Source organism: Ciconia boyciana, chromosome 2, assembly GCF_034638445.1.
Source record: "Ciconia boyciana chromosome 2, ASM3463844v1, whole genome shotgun sequence".
Taxonomy (NCBI): Eukaryota; Metazoa; Chordata; class Aves; order Ciconiiformes; family Ciconiidae; genus Ciconia; species Ciconia boyciana.
The window spans coordinates 136,601,544-136,619,383 of record NC_132935.1 but is presented as its reverse complement, the minus strand read 5'-3'; the positions used below and the strand labels follow the sequence as shown (position 1 = coordinate 136,619,383).

Sequence of the window (17,840 nt, the reverse complement as noted above, 5' to 3'; positions counted from 1 at the left end):
GAGTACTCAGAGTCATATATAATAAGACAGGACAATAATAATACCAGCTGTGAGAAGGCAGGTGCAAAAATGTTAACTGTTTTGTTGGCAAATGGTCTGAAGAACGCTGACATTGTAAGTTGCATGGTAGGGTACAAATACCCAAAGCAGCCTTAAATAGAATCTATGGCAAAAGAAGTGTTCTAGCTGCAGTACAATAAATCAGTACTTATTCCCCAACCTGCTATCTATGATGAGATATAAACTAGATTGGAAACAACTTAAAGATGTAATACTCTTCATCTTGTCCTTGGCTCTATGCATCTTTTTTTTGTAGTCAGTGAATTTTAATGAGATCTAATATTTTTAATTTTTTTCATTAGTTTGTTTGCTGAAAACTGCTTTAGGATGACTAGGAATACTCACAGGGTAAAGTCTAATTCAGGTAATAGCTTTGTCCAAAAAACAAGAAAGAGAGCAGGATAAAAAGTGTGTGCACATGTGTGTACATGAAATTTTGTATTTTAAATTTTCTGAAAGAAACCTCTATCTTTCACATAGAAAAATTTCTCTAACTTAGAATATTGCAAAATTAAGACAGTTGTTATGGGTTACTGAAGTAAGTGAAATTTTTTACTGTGAGTTAAACAAAACAATCCATTTATACTGAAAGATAATTTTTTCAGGTGATTTTTTTGTTTGTTTGAAGGGACAGAGAAAATTGAAAAGAAAAGGAATTTTGGGATCAGGTTATGATAATTATTTTTTCAGGTTAATCTGCAATCAAAAGGTACTGACTGGGAGAACTCCAATTTTAACATTAACATCATTTAACATTCAACATTTAACAATGCATGGCCCAAAAATCTACTTCTGTCCTCATCTAAACAGTCACTCACCAAAGTACATGAGATCTGAATGTCTAACATAAATAATAAATGACCATAATACCTAAAAGGTATTCATTTTGCACTCATTGAAGGGAACATGATAGGATCCGGTCTGATCCCTCTCACAACCTGTTTGGGACAGGTACAGGCTTCACATAATCTATACATTACATAGTTAGTAGCATGAGATGGAAATAGCACAATGTACCAGTAAGTAGAATTCCAATCAAGTAAAAAAAATCCAGTCCCCATTCAACCTCTATCAAGACAAATTCCCTTCAACTATTTTAATCGAAGGCTTTAATTCTAGTTGAGCAAGGGTAGGCTGTCTGCTGTGTTTAAAACTTCTGATGACACCGTTGGTGCTGTATTTGTGGTCCCATTTGTAAGAAAGACTCATAAAATTCTCACGAAAAGACTTACTTCTAAGAGTTTCAGACCTTTAGGTATGAAAGATTTAACTTTTTTTTCCTTGCATTATCACAAACACCTTGTAAAACTGCATAGCTCTATTTTACAGCTATGGAATGGAAAGACTTGAAGCAGTGCTGCAGGCACATACTCTCCATGTTTTGTGAGATGCTTTATTTCTATTCTGAAATGCCTCGTAGAAGAAAACCAACTACAAACAGCTCTCTGCATTTCTGATTTGGCTGTTATGTAATTGGGATGAGTGAATTCTGACATACATAAAATGATGACTTACATATAACATGCTCTTACTGCAGAAAAATTCTTTGTCGTGCTATCTCCAGAAACAGATTTTATCCACTTGTCATAATTAGTACTTCTCTGACACGTTACTAAACTCCTTTCATTCCTCACCTCAGAAAGATCACTCCTATTCCTGGAAGATGCATTAAATATAGAAGTATTTCATTTTCAGAAGAAGCACATTTAAGCACATTTAATGACTGAGGTGCAGGGCATTTGTAGGGGATTAATGACTGCTGGGAGATGATGATCACCTGAAGAAGCACAGCCATGGGCCATTAAGCCCCAGGAAATGTCCTCAGCTAAAGATGGTTATTACTATTATAGCCCGAAAATGAAAAAAACATCTCGGGTGAATTTTTCTTTTTAAAGTGGAGTGATGCAGTTTCTTCTTTCTTAATTAAATTCTTTATTGTGAATTTCTTAAAGCATGCAATCAATGCCTGTGGAGGCGTATTTCAAATTGCAGTTATTACATCCAGAATGAAAAACCACATACCGCACATTGTGGATCTGCAGAACTAGTTTGGCTTCATGATTCTATAAAACTATTGATTCACTGCCTATCAATGTCAGGACTGCCAGTACTCAATGGAAATAACGTATTCATGAAACAATAATGCTGCAAGGTTGTGGGGGACGGGGTTTAAGAAAAACCCAAACATCAGGGAAAAAAATTAAGGGGCCACATCCTCCCTTGCATGACAGCAATTCTGGCTGGCTCTACTGCTATAATGCTGACCTACCCTGAGCAGAGCCAGCTGTATGGGGCTACCAAGCAGAAACTTGCTGTGTAGGTTGGAGTTCAGTTTCTTTTGATTGCTGCTACATATTTTGGAGTTACAAGGCTTGACCCAGTTGAATGAATGGTGCAATCAGCACCATTGTGATGTCAGCAATGGTAAGCCAAGATGATACGTGCCAGAATTTTGAGCAGACAATAGTGTAGGCAGCAGGAAGCAGCAGAAGAGCATTCCACCAGGTGACCTGAACTATAGTTGACCAGTATTTTTCTAATGCCCTTGGGAAAACATATTTCCTGAATCCTATGTGCAGATATTTTGCATTTTCTGTTCAACTCTCTCACACTCTAACAGGTTGGGTTTTGGCTTTGGTTTTTTTGTGGTTTTTTTTTTTCCTTTGCAGTTTCTAAATTATTGTCACAGAAATTCTCATTCCTTCTTGTATTGTCCAAACCAACTAATATTTGTCCCTTGATAAAAATATTCACATATCATTTTCCTAATTCAGTCGGTTTTGAAATAAAAAGATAGATTTAAATAGTATACTTTTTCATATTTTTACACAAAGTTCCCCCACAAACAATATTACATAACAACAATAGTTTCACTTCTGTCTTCAGATGAAAAATTACTGTGGACAGTGGTCATATATGGAACAGCTAGCTCTAAAAGCAGAATTTCTCACAACCATATATCCAGCAAAGTTAAATGCAAACTTTTTTTGCCACCTTAGTATAAGCACTTGTTACATTTACCTGTTCAAGTAACTACAGATTAATTATAGACTATGCTTTAGACTCCTGGAAGAGGATAGTCCTCTTCCAAATATTTACATTACCTCCTTTCATACAGTCTTTCTATTTCCATACAACTCCTATTCTCTCCCTGAATAAGCCTACAGAAATGTAAATAACATTCTTCACAAGAACAAAGATAGCTTAACTCATGGATTGACTGCAGGACTAAGTCTGCTCTTCCCAGAAAATCCCCACTGGAGTGATCGAAGTTTATTAGGCTGTAAACTACTTTAAAATCATTAGCTAAATTCAGGCACCCACTTCTGCATGATTAGCTTTGTTGTTGATCATTAATGTTATTTTCTGCCATTTTGTCTTTTGTAATGGCTTTGTATATCTGAGTTGCCTAGACATAGTGTCCTTCTTGCAGATTTCATCTGGATAGAATTAGAAGGCTTTAGACATTGGTCTAGAAATGTAGACAAATGTCCAGATAGCCCTGCTTTAAGGAGGGGGAAGAGGCTTGAAACACAAGACCTCGGATCCCTTCCAACCTAAGTCATTCGATGATTCTCTGACATTTCTCAGATTCTGCCCAGATGTGTTCACTCCAAATTTCGCTGCAGAGACAGTCTGCAACTGTGCAACAAATTTGCTATATCTGCGGTACAACACCATATGAACAGGTGTGGGTTTGATACTGAAGTCTCTGAACACCTCTGTGCTGGGTAATGTATGCCTTGCTCTAGAGAGGGCTCAGGAAGATCAGCACATCAACGTACTTCATTAGGTTGGCTGTTCACATCATACAGTGGACCTGGTACTGGCAAATGTAATAAACAAAGAGCCCTCTCAATGTGATGCTAAGAATTGTTTAACTGATACTGCAAATCAAACATGATTAAGGTTCTTTTTATATTCTTTATCTACAAATCTGGACATGGATTCTTCAAAGGCACCAGAAATCATTTCATACGATCAATATTAATGATAGAGTAATTTTTAGACTTTATCTGAGAAGACTGTGTCTGGCTAATGTCATTGTCCTTTTCTAGTAAAGATGGAGATCATGAACTGATGTAACAGTTAATAAAATATACTAATAATAAAGTGGTTGAATAAACTAATCCAGATTTCACAAGTACCTAAATGGTGCAGTTTTCACTAATACCATCGCTGTTTTCCCACTTCTCCTCACAGTACTGCTTCAGGTGCTGAACTACACAGAGGAGATAGAAAATATATGTCTCGGAAGTGGGGAAAGAGGTTCACTATTTCTGGAAGTCAGGATTTGGGCAATAAACACATGGATCTTCATTCTCAGTGCAATGTTTTGAGATGAGCAGTCTGAGGCTAGTAGAGAAATGCCATGGCATTAACAGAGGATCCAGAAATCACTAATCTTGTACAGTGCACAGAGCAAGAAGATTGCACTAGCAAAAAAGCTGCAATGATAATACCTGGAAAGGGAAACCAAGAAACAAGAAGGTTCCTTCTCTGTGTGATGCCTTCCATATACTTGGAAAAATATGGAGAAGGAAGTGGCAAGCTATTGGTTTTTTGGGTTGGTTTTTTTTTTGGTGAAGGAATTGTGGATAGAAGGGAACAGGGACAACTACAATAGTAGTGGCTTCACAGCATTTGTCCAAGATTTCTGTAAAAGTAGCAGGATGTCTGGAAATTCTCCATAAGGGTTCATGACACACATTCAGACTATTGGTGCAGCACATATCTCACAGATTCAGCATGCCCCTGACATAGAACAAGGTGTGTATTAAGAGACTGTTGGCACACACAGGATTAAGCCAAGTATCTTTAACCCCCACAAAGCATATTGATAATTCACTCACAGACTGGTTTCTTGCTACTATGATACACCTCATTAGTTTTATACTTCATTATTAACAGATAATGAGAAAATAATAGGGAAGTGATATATAGATCTCCTTCCTATTCTGTTAAATGTTTTAAACATTCCTTCTTTTATTAAAATATGATCTGAGACTCTAAAGCTAGATAATGCATGAAAACATAGGCTGCAAAAGCCCCCATCCCTTAAAAGGCTTATATTACCTATCCAGGAAAGACAAAGAAAGATCTGGAGAAAGGATATATATTCCTCTGTTGCTTTCACAGCTGGGCACATCCCCAGTATGAAATCAAGTGCACTGCAGAGATGCCTGAGCTAGCAAAGACATAAGCTGCTAAATCTCTCTCAGCACAGCACCAGGTTGACTCTGACTTTTCTGGCATTGCACACGAGCTAGTAAGTCACATCCCTCAGCTAAATACATGGGGATTTTTACACAGGCAGTGCTATTGCAGTTATATTTAGACCTGAAATTACTTAGGTGCATCCAGCATGGTATCTTGCATCATGTCCTTCACTCAGGAGAAACCAGCCCACTGCCTCTCAAATCACTTGTGTAGATATATGTACCCTATTGAACTGTTACCTACGAAATACCTTCTCTCTTGGGTCACAGAATAATCCACAACCTAAGCACTAGGATTAGGAAGGTTTTACCTCATTCCCCAAAAGACAAAAAAAACCCACTGAAGTGGGAAGCTTTGCTGTCAGTCATGTGAATAGGAACTCCAAAGCATGTTAATAATTATTAAATCTTCACCTTGTGATGAGCTAATGCAAGCTGGAGATGGTATCAACATTATCCTAATTAACATATACATAAACTCTCTGCATCTCTTCAGTATGAAATTTGGTTTAAAATATTTTATTGAAACATCTGAGAATAATTCCCACAGTAAGTTACTTAATTCCATCTATAAATTCCTAGATCATTCTTAAATGTTTGGTCATTTCAAGTTGTCCCCAAAGTAAAACCCTGTTAAACAAAAAAAGTCTTCTTAAATGTTCATTGAACAGCTAAAAATAACTTCTGGAACAAGTCTGTTTCATTGTTTTGCAAATACATTCCAAAAAAATTATTTAGTAATTCTAAATTGTTGTCATCTGAGCTTAAAAATTTCATAAAACCTGCAAACAAAATTTATATGTTGTTATGCATTCTAAAGCATAGTAATATTTTAGAATTTCTGTTTATTGTTCTTTCATATTGCTTTAGTTTCATTTTTGACAACACAGTACTGAAAAACAAGTTAAAAGATCAACAGTTTTAGAAGACCTTAATTCTGAATGTCACCTTTTTTAATTTTAAATATTCTACAATTTTTCAGCATCCATTTTCCCCTCAAAGTTGAGAAACAACAGGCATGGAAATTCTCTTAATTATTATATTTTAAATGAACAATTAAAAATAAAGCTTTCATAAAAATTAAGAAGACAGAAGTTACTCAATCTGTAAACATACCAGTTTAATCTGTTGCAGGCTAACAGGCCAAATGAGATTGAAAGAGTTATTAATAGCTGTTCATTGCAGAAACAAAATATTTGAGACAGTCCTGTCTCAGTTTGGCTAAAGCTGTTGAGTTTATTTTCTTAAACATTTAAACAGGAAACGTACCCATTGAGATGAAACATCTCATTTACTTTTATGCCTGTCAGCAGCTGTAGCATAATTACATACACCCCACTGCATGACTTGTAGCTCAAACACAAGTTGGAGGGTAAAACAGACATCTGCAAAGAACTATTTCAGTTTATAAGATATTATTGAAATTATATGTAAAGAGCATTTTAATGTCCCTTATTCAAGAAATATGAAGCTCATTTTAGTTTAATCGATAGTTTACTGCAGAGACCTTGACATGGGTCAGGGCAATCCCAAGGAAAAATACAGGGTGGGCGGAGAATGGACTGAGAGCAGCCCTGAGGAGAAGGACTTGAGGGTGTTGGTTGATGAGAAGCTCAACATGACCCGGCAACATGCACTTGCAGCCCAGAAAGCCCACCGTATCCTGGGCTGCCTCAAAAGAAGCATGGCCAGCAGGTCGAGGGAGGTCATTCTCCCCCTCTACTCCGCTCTGGTGAGACCCCACCTGGAGTACTGCCTTCAGCTCTGGGGCCCCCAACATAAGAAGGACATGGACCTGTTGGAGCAAGTCCAGAGGAGGGCCACGAAGATGATCAGAGGGCTGGAGCACCTCTCCTATGAAGACAGGCTGAGAGAGCTGGGGTTGTTCAGCCTGGAGAAGAGAAGGGTCCGGGGAGACCTTATTGCGGCCTTCCAGTACCTGAAGGGGGCCTACAAGAAAGCTGGAGAGGGACTTTTTACAAGGGCATGTAGTGATAGGACAAGGGGTAATGGCTTTAAACTGAAAGAGGGTAGATTTAGATTAGCTATAAGGAAGAAATTCTTCATTATGAGGGAGGTGAGGCACTGGAACAGGTTATCCAGAGAAGTTGTAGATGCCCCATCCCTGGAAGTGTTCAAGGCCAGGTTGGATGGGGCTTTGAACAATGTGGTCTAGTGGAAGGTGTCCCTGCCCATGGCAGGGGGGTTGGAACTAGATGGTCTTTAAGGTCCCTTCCAACCCAAACCATTCTATGATCCTAAGATCTTATATTTAATCAAATTTAAATTGTCCTCTTAGGCTTAAAGAATTGAATGCTTTTAAATGCAATACTCTATGCAACAAAGACTGGACACGTATATTTCTGGGATAAGAGTAAGGGTATTCTTTTTATATGGTCATGGGTTTAAGAAAAGTTTAGGTACCATACTGCTTAATCCTGTGTTGAAGTAAGTTTTTACTTAAAAGATGGGGCAAATTCATTTAAAGGAGCCCATGCAGGAGGGAACTCTCCCTTATGCCTGCATCCTTGCTTGAAAAGACAGGAAAATTACAGCTACAGAAAAAAAATGATTGTAGTTTGAACACAGAAGAAAAATTGCTACACATAACATCTCAGAATTTGGACTGGATATTATCTAGCTGTGTAACATTCACCAAATAAGCATCTACAGAGATAGTTCAAACTCTTCAATCCCTTAATTTTTATGTCACTTTAATACAATACTATACTGACATTGCAGGGAAAACATTAGGTAAGTCAGTGTCCAATCTCTCCATCATTAGCAGACGTGAAATATTGTATGTTTTTACACAGATGGTTTCATTTCAGAGCATGGCTATTGTGCATAAGCACCCTGGCTGGGTGGTGAACAGAACCAAGAGCACTCTGTCAGCCTGGAGAGCTCTGACAAAGGTGGCTGCAAAGTGGAAGATCTCCACTCACTAGTATACTAAATATCCTCCTGAGAGAAACTTGACCAGCTACGAGCTCCAAAATGGGAATTTTTCCATTGTGTGGGGAAAAAAATATATTAAAAAAAATAATCCCAGCCTTTAACTATAACCCACAGACATTAGATCACTGACGGGAAAAACTTTGCTGCAGATGTTGAAAAGAAGTGATGGGGAAAAGCTGGCTACTGTGACTAATGGCAAACGTGAAAGAAAGGAATAAGAATGTGCAGAGAGGGATAAAACAATTGAGTGACAAGCAGAAGGGATTTCCAGCACAGTGAACAAACACCAGAAAAGTATTCAAGACAGAGGAAGATCAAGGCTAAAAGTCATTTGAGATGAAGATTGCTCTTAAAGCCAACATGTCGTAAGGAGAAATGAATCCTTTCATTGAAAAATGGAGAACACGGAAGGCTGTTCTCAGCATAAAAAACCCAACCCAAACTAAACCAAACAAACAAAAACTGCAACCAAACAAAATACCCAACTTCTGAACGAAGGAAGTAGGTTAATATTCATTGATACTGTAAAGGAAAAGTCTTGCCATAGAAGATACATGTCCAAGTTAAAGATGGACAGAACACACCCATCCTGCCAGCCAACCCTCTTTTGAGGCCAAAAGCACTCAACTGTGACTATTTTTAAGTTTCAAGGAGAAGAAAAATGCGCTGAGGTCAGTCCATCCCTTTACATGGAAAAGTAGATCTCCTTCTGGCTATTGGTATCTCTCTTTCTTGCCTGCTCTCAAGACACTCTTCCTGTGTTCTGGCTTGTTTCTTCTATTCTTGTCCGGGGAAAAGCCCATTCCCAAAACTCACCATCTTTTGATTATATAAAAGTTGTTGTTATTGACATTAACCACAGATATATTCAAATGGGCTAAATCATTGATATTCCTACACATTACGTCAAACCAATGTAGTTGCATTATGTAATTAGCTTATAGCAAAAAAGAAATAAAATTAATGGAAGTGATCCGTGTGACTTTCTACTAGGAAAACTAGGGGAACATGGTCTAAAAGAAACTTCTGTATGGAAGGTACAGAACTGAGTGGAAGAAGAAACCTCCAGAAAGGAAGAATCAACTTTTATATCACAAAAATGAGAGGGAAATCAGAATTTAGGTGAAAAAGCAGGCATGTATATCATAACATTTCTAAAATACAAAAAGCTATGAAACAGCTTTCTTTTCCTGGAAAACAGGAGGAGATTTTGCAATGTTTTTTTAAAAAATCTGGAGATACTGAGAAAATCTGTAATTTAATAGAAATGGAAGATACTAGACTTAAGAGAAACCAAGTAGACAAATATGCAGTGAGGAATAATCATTAATCAGGAGTACACAGAAAAGTTGTGAACTTGGAGCAGTTCATAAACAAGACATATCTCAACCATACATTGCTGATACAAAAAGATGCCAGTATCAATGTGGAAAATATTAACAGAAGCATTTCTTGTAGCCCCTAGGTATTGATCCAGCCTACTGAAAGGTGATGAAGTCTTTAAGGAAAACATAGATAAGCTAGATATAGTCATGAAGGAGACAACAAGAACGATAAAAGGTTTAGAAAAGTTGACCTGTAAGAAAGCTTGAAGCAATTCTGCTGTGTATTCTTGAGAGAAAAAAAAAAAGTCTCAGGAGGGGCAATAAGATCAATCTTCTGACATGTAGAAGAATAACACACACAAAAAAAGAAGATGATAAGCTACTGCTCCAGGTAATAAAAACAACAAAAAACATCTTTTTTAACTAAAATTTTCATTAGATAATAGCTGGCCGCAAGGATGGTATAACATTGGAATCAGCTGTGTAAGGAGGCTGCAAAAGGTGTGTAAATGGTTAGATAGGCACATGTCTATGGTGTAGCTGTACTTGATCCTTCTTCAGTGCAGGCTCCCCACCAGCCCAGTATTTCTGTTTATTCACAATGAATACAAAAGGACTCTTCACCTCTAACTAACATTTGCTAAGATCTACTTTGCCAACAGTGGTTAATAAAGATGAGACTGCTTAGCACATGGAACAACAATTACTTAGACACTATTTTTTTGCAATAACCAGCCTTGTGCAAGGCTTCACAGATTTCATTCTCAGATGTGGTTGTCACCTTAGTAAAAGGACGAAAAGCAGGATCTGGTGTTTCTTTGATACTTTTTTTTTTCAGTTTCTGGCATTGGACAGGGTTGAACCTGCTTCCCATCAGAGTAGTCATAGAATTATTATATTTAGAGATGAGCTTACATTGGCTCTTCAGATGATGGCTGCAAAAACTGATGGCAGAAGCATGAGCTAGCTCACTCCTATTTTACAGTCAGCATACTCTCTACACTAAAAACATGGGACTGCATAGTCAAAATCATCTGCCTCTGAGACTGTGAAAGAATAATCAAGGAGGTATTGTAAAAGCCTGGGATGCTGGGGTATTCAGTTTGCATTCTTTGCCATAGATTAGGCAACAGTCTTTACAGCTCCTCAGCTGCAAAACAGACAATTATTCTGTTTCCCCAAAAAGGAGTTACTTTCCAATCCCTGTCTTAAAAAACTAAGATAGTTTCATTCACTACAGTAATGCTGAGAACACAAAGACATGTCAAAAAGTAATAGATTTGGCCTTCTGTGATTTTTCTCTGACAAGCCTGATATCAATAATTCTGAATTCGTACTTTTTTTTTTTTAACATCAACAATTATGTACTTGGATAAACACAATGGACATCCTTAAAAATCAGATAATTGCATGTATTTCTTATATCGCTCCAGCTATTGAGCAATCTTAGTTCCATAACTCATGGCACTGATCACATAAAGAGCTAAAAATGGTGTGAGAATTTGTTTCCATCTCATGATTATGTTGGTTTAAAAAAAAAAAATAAATCACAAATCACTATATCATTAACAATTGCAGAATGTTGGAAAAAGTTCCAATCCAGGCTCCAGTTTTATAGAAATATATCCTTTTCTTATTCTAATTTTTTGGGTTTGTTTTTTTTTTCCCCTATGTTGAATCCTAGATTAAAAAGGATGTTGTGCCCTAAATATGCTTGACTTGGAAGGGCTACTTGGTATTGTTGTATTTGTATGTCAAAGGGAGGACTGAAGTCTCAACAATTGTTAACCTCTCCCATGGTGTGCTAATAAAAGGTCAGAGGCCCACATGTGGCTTGCAGCCTGGGGAATTTCTCTCAATGTTCTGCCAGGGATGGGACCGCCCGAACGGTTTCTCTCATAAGTTTTAAGCCATAAACTGCATCCTACTTGGCCTGCTGTGCCAAAACTGGACCCAAGGGTATCCAGAGTCTTGGCTGATGGGAAAAAATGAGTGCTTCCTATGGAAGCCACAGCTGTTTTCCTGAGAGAGAGCGAGCACAGATGCTCAAATATTTCTCTATTTTCCGTTTCTGACTACCTGTTCTGGCAGCAGTTCCGAGGAAGGGGGAGGACAGAGGCAGGCATCCAGCTGCTTTCAATAAGCCTTGGCAGCACAGGTACTGATTGCCTGAACACAAAAATGTTCAAAAGATTTTTTTCTGTATTTCAAACTATAAAAAAGGTGAAAGCATACACTAATGCTCCCCATCTTCCCATCTTGAGCAGAAATTTAGTGATCAGGATAAAGACCTTAATTATGAAAGCAGAGACTATTTCAGGGAAAAAATGATACTGCATACTTTTGAAAAGATATCGCTCGTAGAAGTGTGTGTATGTATATATATATTAAAAAATATATGTACATAGAAATTCAAGTGCATATATAAAATATGTATATCCTATGCATTTTCTAAAATGATTTGTTTCTTCCATCAGACTGTAGGCTGAATGTCATAATATGGATTTGATTTTGAATTGTGGGGCCATATTTATCCCTAGTGTAACTGAAGTCAAAGAAAATACATATGCAAAGTTATATTATACATTGATTTGGCCAAGAATTGTATATAACATCAGCTAGATCATAAATTTCATTGAAATTACATTAATTTAGGATGTGGCTTATGATACTGTTTAGTAACTGCTTAGTAATTATTCATATCTGTCATTTTTTGCCTATACATATTGATGTCCAATGATCTTTTCATAGATATACCTGGTCAAAAGTCTATGCCTCTGTTCTGGACAGGTTACATAGTGGGTTTGAAGGCCTTATATTGACAGCCTTCAACATTTTTCTCCAGTTCTACTTTTTGAAGTATTTAAGTATTTCTTAAATGGATTTAATTAGTCCAATTAAAGCACAGTTAATGAATGTAAGTAAAAATTGAATAGTAGATAGTTATAGCTGACATGCAAACAGCAGAACAGCACAAACATAAGACTGTAAAAACCCTGGATTTAATGGTTATTCATTTTTCAGTGAATCAACAGAAGCACTATCAGTTAAGCTTACAGTTCACTATTTTATTTGCTTATTTTAAGGACAGCTCTGTCAGTCTCATTCATGGCTGCACCTGCTTGCTACCTGCAGTGCCTGCCCCTTCTCTCACAGCCTCTCTTCCTATGAAATGAAGAAACATCCGTCTATCAACAGGGACAGTAAGCAAATGATCAATGTCTGCAAAAAGCTTTGGGAAAGTGCTTTGGGAAAGAGAAGCTCTGTAAAAGTGGTAATTCTCCCCAACGGACAATCAAAATGGCATTCTCCCCACAAGACGTCTGAATGACGTTTGCTTAAAGACTCGCAGCAGGCTCGTTGAACAGCTACCGACCACTCTTCCTCAGGGCTCTCCCTCTCCGCCCCATTGTTCAGTAAGACCTTTCATTTACTTTCAGTCGCACAATTTTTTTGTTGTCTTTGTCTTGATCACTGCCTAGACATCAGACACCTATTTCTACTTCAGTTCAATGATCAAACTATGCTATCAATGTTCTTGCACTGAGAGATAAGCTGCTCTTCTAGCCAGTACATTCCCCAGACAGAGCAATAGCTTTGGCTTGACAGCTTCCACAAAGGTATTTTGTAAGAGGATGTCTGAGCGCTCCTTCAGACCAGAGAAGCTTTAAAGCTGGTGAAGTCAAATCCAGCGTGGTAGATACAATATTTCTAAGCCATAAGGATAAGAAGTTAGATCCGTTCTGAGTGGTGATCTCATAGCTCAGCCACGCAGGCTGCTGCTCCCCCCTTAGAGGTAGAAACCACCAGCAAGATGGATCACGTAAGAATCCTTCTAGGAATGGAACAAGAGGAAGAAAGTGGTTTCGCTTGACCAAACCATGAGAAGTCAGCGAGTCTGAGCTGGTAAGGAAGTCACAAATTCAGAAAAAGAACTACTGTATTTAAGCCACACCTTGCCCAAAACTGTTCAAACAGGGGAAAGGGTTATGGGAATTTTGCTGCCTGTGCTACACACTAGAGCTTGATTCTGCCCTGTCTCACTTTCTCCTTTGCAAGTCATTCATTGCACTTCCAAAAAAACCAGTGCCTGACCTTTCTGCTTTCTTGTTCAAGTATTTATAACATAGAATCTGATAACCTGGCAGCTAAAAAGTGAGCAATCCTCTCTTTTTTCTCCAGACTAAGTGACAGAGGTCTTTAAAAATGTCAGATGGCTGCACATGATAAAGTGTCCCTTCGTGACAATAAGAATCAATCCCCCACTACCTATTTAAATAAGAATGTAATAATTTTCAATTATTCATTAAGGATCAAAGAAGTTTTGCTGATGCTTAATTAACCTAGAATTAACCTAGGTAATAGTATATGTTTCTCTAGTTTTAGTTTAGTTATTTGAAATATTTTGCTGTGCTAGCTCTTTTAATTATTTTTCTGCCCTTCAACTGACTCATAATGAATTATTCCATTTTTATTGAAAGTATCTCCTATTTTTATGTCCTTCAAGCACTCTCAGAATAGAAGCTTTTTGCAGTTATGCATATACATCAGCCAAATCATACTTTCAGCAGTACTATAAAAACACAACATTACTTTTCTTTTTTGTTGAAAGCCTGCATACTTAAATACTGAATCATACAGAAAATATGGAAAATAAGTATGTTATCATAAAAATCATTAAAGCAGGAGAGTGAAAGGGGACAGGGTTACAGAAGTGTAGACACACTTCTGACAAATTCATATATATGTGATACAAGATCTAATCTTGCAACCCTTACCGACAAAAGTAATCTTCTGAAGTCTATAGGAGTACGCACATAAAAAATACAGGATTAACCCTGAAAGCCTAAAAGAAATCCACTTATTTTTCCAGCTATGAGAACAAATATTGCATCATAAAACAAATGATGTCCAGATGAGTAAAATAGCTTAGCAACAAGATAATCTTATAGAAGACTTATAGGCACGTCTATAGTGATGACAGATAATAGAACCTGAGGAGAGGCTATTACAGACAATTTGGAGTATGGCATTGAGTCTCCTCCTGATTGTTAAAGAAATTATTGTCAGATACTGCAGGAAGATTAGTCTGTATCTAAAGGGATTTACTACTGATATCATAATAACAAAGTCAGAGAGAACCAATTTTTGGAATAAAGGAGAAGCTAACTGGTTTAAAAAGTGACTTAAAAGCACCTCTAGCTGCCAGAGAAAAAGAAATGAATGAGCTACCCATAGACTGATAAAAAGCTTATCACAGTCTACAATATTATGTAAATGCATTCAGGAACAAAGACAAAAATGAAGAGGAACCAAATATGTCTGGACACAGATGTTGTCTTTTTGAATAAATAAACATGAGTTCTTAATTAACTAAACCCACACAATGATTTAACTTGAATGCATAGGTTTGTTCTAGCTGTAGCTAGTAGCTTTCTGTGGGACCTTATTACAGGGCTGATTCTGATCCATGGAAGACAAATTGGATCAACATGCTTTACTGTGCTCACCAGGCCATAAGCCATGCTAAAATATTGGGGAACTGTAGCACGGGAGGTGGCTCCCACAGGATCTCTGCATCCACTCAGGGTGAGCTGGACCTGGCATCTTCCACAGGCTGCTATGGAGCAATGGCAAAGGCCACTTTGCAATGGTATCCCTATGTACAGTTTCAAAAACAGGCCTTGAAGGGGCTTATTGTAAAGTTCTTCTCCCGCACACATCTATAATAAGGACAAGTAATAATTGTAAAGTGAAAAATATATTTTTCATGTTTTTGTAATTTTGCCCAGTGGTTTGTCAGTCTTATGAATTCAAAGTCTGTTGATTCCTATGTGAATTTATATTCAGTACTGAAATATAATTGTCTGGAAAACATGAGAAAGAAAGAAGTAGCATTTATTAATATACCTTTAACATAGCTAACCAATTTTAGCATAAAAACACATGCAAAACCAATCAGACCTATATTAATGATTTTATCTCCATAAACCCATGTTCTCTTTATGAAGCGTTGTACTGGGATGTATTCATTTAGAAAACAAATCAAATGAGAGTTCCATTTTGATGGTGTAAAACCTTAACCAGGGAGTTGTGCAGAAGGTGTAGTCAATTAAAAATGAAATAAAGTGTGTAGTATGACATGTATATCTGGAAGTAGGAAATAAGGGTAAACACATATAGATCTATCATTATTCTGTCAAAACATACTGAAGCTCGTGTGGGATTGATATGACTGGACCCTGTTACAGAGATGAGGGGTAGGAAGGATGAACCTATCAACCCAAGAGATATAACTGCAGATTTGAGTTTGCTTTCTTGTTTTTTGCATTAAAAAATGCATTAGAAAATTATTTATCTCCATGAAAAAGTTTGCTATGTTTCTGTAAGGTATGTTTAGATGTACTTTTAGAAGAATAATTTATTCAACACATTTCTACTCTTCTGTTATACACAATTTTTATGGAAACAGAATGACCTCACAATAGATTTACTAATCAAAATTATTTGGCTCTTTCCTTATGGATTCTGCTTTTCCTACAGATCATGACTTATTACAAGATCATGCCTTATGTTTGATGTGTCTGCATCATATTATTAACTCAATTTTCTGTTATATCTATGTTAAACATATGTCTAACCTCGTATGAAGACATCCTATTGTATTCCAGACATCTGCCTTGTACAAACTTGACAAGGTGCTTGACAAATTTTGGGAAGCCAGTCCCTGAGAAGCCCCCCAAGAACTGCCTCCCATCTCCCGAGTCCAGTTGAGCCTACCTGGTGCATCAAGTCTAATACAACAATTTTTACAGCTACTCGTAACTAGGTAAAAGCATGTGCAGGTTTAACAGCATCCAACCACCCTGATTCTACAGCTGAAATAATCAGATGGACATTCACAGCTGTGTTGACTGGGAACAGTCTTTGGCCATAAATATGGAGTGAGACTTGAATTCCTGTTTCTCAAGCCATAGCAAGCAGGCAAACCACTCTACCAGCACTCTCTCAAATAGGGCTCCTAGTTCAGGGAATGGTAGGTTTCCTAAGGCCTTATAGAGGAAGGAAAACACCTACAAACTGTCATCACCAGGTCAAACATATGGTGGAAGAAGCACCATTCAGAAAGAATCAGAAATTGCCTCATATATGCAGAGGGGCACAAGGAGGCCTATTTACTCATATAGCAAGTCAGTACTATCTTCTCAATGTTAAAGAGATTTAAAAAAAAGCCAAGAGGTCAGCAGCATCCTAGCATCATCTGCATGTTGGTAGATATCCCATGTTAAGCTTACTGAAGTTAAAAAGCTAAAAAACCCAGGCTCTTGGGACACTTATTTGTGCTCTTGGGAGCACTTATAAGTGCTTCATACACATACTTATAAGTGCTTCATACACATAAGTGCTCTTGGGAGCACTTATTTGTGCTTCATACACAAATAAGTGTATGAAGCACAGTGGACACTTGCCTCTTCCACAGAACAGCAGTAGAACTCTCATAACTTCATTTTTGCTGCTCTCCTGAGGAAAATGCTCCTCACATACTGATGGTTATAACTCCCTTTGTAGTTCTTTCTCTTTTTCTTCCCCCCCCCTGTTATACTCACCATCCTGCTATTACATCATGGCCCTCACCACCAAAAGCAATAGAAACAAACAATAAAACCCTGGTGTTTTTAGCTCTTCCCTCTTCAATCACTTTATCTTGTCACTCTGCCCTTTAACCAGAGCAGCCTATGACAATCTCTGCTGGTACCCTGGCCTGGCATCCCACCTGTAGTAGGAACTACATGCATGTTTTTCTCATGTACCAGCCCCTCACCCCTCAAATACCCAGTTCCCATCTTGGACAGCTCACGTTGGACCCCTTAGAGGGAATACTTGGATGATGATAACATATCAGAATAAATTATGGGGCAAGAAGGTCAGAAAGAATTTTAGCTAATGGAAATAATATTAAGGATTTATATACTCTTATCATATATATCATATATACTCTTAAACTGCTTCCTAAGTAATATGTTCTCTTTGAATAGGGAAAAAGGAACATGCTGTTTATTTATATTGGTATACCATTGAAGGCCTGGAGGAAAACTGTGACTAAAAATTCATAAGGTTTCAACAAGTTTAGCTCATGGTTGAAGGAGAGTAGCTTCTGGGTCAAGAAGAAGAAAAAAAAACCCAACAGACAGACAAGGAAGTGCAAATGAGGAGCTGACAGGTAGGGTGTAATTTTCTCTACCTAGGGCATTAAAGGACAAATATGGGTATTGTAAGT

General features: G+C 37.5%; 1 protein-coding gene across 1 annotated transcript in view; it reads right to left on the bottom strand.

Annotated features, from left to right (window-relative positions):
- AGMO (alkylglycerol monooxygenase) overlaps positions 1-17,840 on the bottom strand; it is a 193,178-nt gene that overhangs the window by 402 nt on the left and 174,936 nt on the right. The gene's annotated exons all lie outside the window — the stretch shown is intronic.